The sequence below is a fragment of the Molossus molossus genome, unplaced genomic scaffold (genome assembly GCF_014108415.1).
Source record: "Molossus molossus isolate mMolMol1 unplaced genomic scaffold, mMolMol1.p scaffold_m16_p_6, whole genome shotgun sequence".
Taxonomy (NCBI): Eukaryota; Metazoa; Chordata; class Mammalia; order Chiroptera; family Molossidae; genus Molossus; species Molossus molossus.
This window is the reverse complement of record NW_023425399.1, coordinates 59829173-59832247: the sequence shown is the minus strand read 5'-3', so window position 1 is coordinate 59832247 and position 3075 is coordinate 59829173.

Sequence of the window (3075 nt, the reverse complement as noted above, 5' to 3'; positions counted from 1 at the left end):
TGATATATCAGAGAAAATATTGTTATAAGAGATGTCTGAGATTTTCCTGCCTATGTTTTCTTCTAGGATTTTTATTGTTTTGAGTCTAGCATTTAAGTCTTTAATCCATTTTGAGTTTATTCTTATGTATGGTGTAAGAAGGTAGTCTAGTTTCCTTTTTTTTGGCATGTATTTGTCCAGTTATCCCAACACCATTTATTGAATAGACTGTCTTTCCTTCATTGTATATTTCACCTCCTTTGTCAAATATTAATTGACCATAAAAGCATGGGTTTATTTCTGGACTCTCTATTCTGTTCTATTGATCTGTATGTCTGTTTTTATGGCAGTACCATCTGTTTTGATCACTATGACCTGGTAGTATAATTTGATATCAGGTAGTGTGATTCCTACAACTTTGTTCTTCTTTCTCAAGATCGTTGTGGCTATTTGGGGTCTTTTGTGATTCCATATTATGGAATCAACTTGTAGAATTCTGGATTCTAATCAAGTACTTAAACCAACCAGTGAAGCAGTTCATGAATCTTAATTAACCTACCCTGCAGATTTTGGACTTGCCAGTCTTTATAATAATGTGAATCAATTCCTTAAAATAAATCTATGATTCCTTATAATTAAATCTAGATATGTGTGTATATATGAATAGATATACACATACACATAATGGTTCTGTTCCTCTAAAGAACTTTGAATAATACACAATTAAAGCTAAATTGGTATCAATTCAAACTAGATTATATGAATTTAAGATGTTAATTACAAATACCAGGGTAATTAGTATGGGATAACTAAGAAGATATACAGAAAAAGAAACAAAGGGGAAGTCAACATGCTATACTAGGAAAAAAATCAAACACAACAAAAGACAGTGTAGAAGATTTGGGAACAAAAAGTTATTAAGTTTATAGAAAACATAGCAAAATGTAAGAAGGTAGTTCTTCTTTAGCAGTAATTAATTTAAAAGTAAATGGGTCCAGCCAGTATGGCTCAGTGGTTGAGCACTGACCTATGCACCAAGAGGTCACTGATTCGATTCCTGGTCAGGACACATGCCCAGGTTGTGGGTCAAATACCCAGTGGAGGGCATGCAGAAGGCGGCCAGTTAATGTTCTCTCTCATTAATGTTTCTGTCTATCTCCCCCTCTCCCTTCCTCTCTCTCTAAAATCAATAAAGAAAAAAAAAAAAGGTAAATGGGTTAAATTAAAAAAATTAGAAGACAGAAACTGAAAGAACGAATGAAAAATCATGATTCTGTTATATATGCTGTCTAAAAAAGACTCACTTTAGATCCAAAGACACAAATAGGTTGAAATGTGAAAGGAGGGAAAAAAAGATATTCCATGCAAATAGTAACCAAGAAAGAGTTGGGTGGCCATACTCAGAAAAGAAAAATCAGACTTCAAGTAAAAAATTATTATGAGACAAAGAAGGACATTATATATTGATAAGAGGGTTAAATCATCAAGATGAATGTTATAGCCATATACACTCAAAAAACTACAGACAGGGTTAATAAGAAAATGGAGGACTTGAACAGCACCATAAACCAACTTGACCTCACAGACATGTATAGAATAGATCACTCAATAACAGCAGACTATACATTTTTCTCAAGTGCACAAGGAATATTTCCCAAGATAGACCATATCTTAGGCCAAAAGACAAATTCCAATAAGTTTAAGAAGACTTAAATCATACAAAGTATCTTTTGTGATCACAATGAAATTAAATTAGAAATCAATGAAATAAGGAAAACTGAAAAATTCACAAATATGTGGAATTTAAAAAAAATACTTAAAAAGTCCAGCTGGTAGGGCTCAGTGGTTGAGCGTTGACCCATGCACTAAGAGGTTGTTGGTTTGATTCCTGGTCAGGGCACATGCCCAGGTTGTGGGTCTGATCCTCAGTGGGGGGCATGTAGGAGGCAGCCAGTCAATGTTCTCTCTCATTGATGTTTCTCTCTCTCTCTCCCATCCTCTCTTTCTCTCAAATCAATAAAAAAAAAAAAGGTTAAAAAAAAAAAAAGAAATAGAAAATCTCAACAGATCTATAACAGGTAAAGAGACTTAATCAGTAATTAAAAACTTTCCAACAAAAGCCCAAACCTCTAATAGGATTAACACCAATAATTTGCAAGCTCTTCCAAAAACAGAGGGGGAATACTTCTTAACTCTTTTTGAGGGACCATATTACCCTGATACCAAAGTTAGGCAAAGACATCTCCAGAAAATAAAACTACAGACTAGTACCCCTCATGAATATTGATGTATAAAAATCCTCAACAAAACACTAGCAAGCTGAAGCCAACAGTATATTAAAAGGCTATATACCATAACCAAATGAGATTTATCCCAGGAATGCAAGCATGGTTCAACATGCAAAAATCAATCAATATTATATGCCTCAGTAATAGAACTAAGGGAAGAAACCCATATGATCATCTCAATTGATGCAGAAAAAGCTAACAAAACTTAACACCTTTTCGTGATAAAAATTAGAATAGAAATTCTAGAAATATTTTAGGAATAAGAATATAAGGGAGCCCTGGACAGTTTGGCTCAATGGTTGGAGCATCAACCCGAACAGCAAAGAGTCTTGGGTTTGATTCTGGCCAAGGGCACGTACCTCAGTTGCGGTTGGTCCCCAGCCCCAATTGGGGTCGTGCGGGTGGAAACCAATCAATGTGTCTATCTCACATCGATGCTCCCCTCCCCCCCCCATTTCTGAAGATAAAATGTAAAAATATCCTTGGGTGAAGATATTTTATTTAAAAATAAAATAAAATAAGAATATAAAGGAACTGCTTCCACATGGAAAAGTTTTTTTTTTTTTTTTTTTTTTTAATCCTCACCCGAGGACATTTTTCCATTTTTTGTATAGAGAGAGTGGGAGGGAGAGAGAGGAAGAGAGAGAGAGAGAGAGAGAAACATCGACGTGAAAGGGACACATTGAGTGGTTGCCACCCACACGACCCAACCAGGGCCGGGGAAAAACTGCAACCGAGGTACATGCCCTTAGCGGGAACCGAACCCGGGTCTCTCCAGATCGCAGGCTGACGCTCTAACCACTGAGCC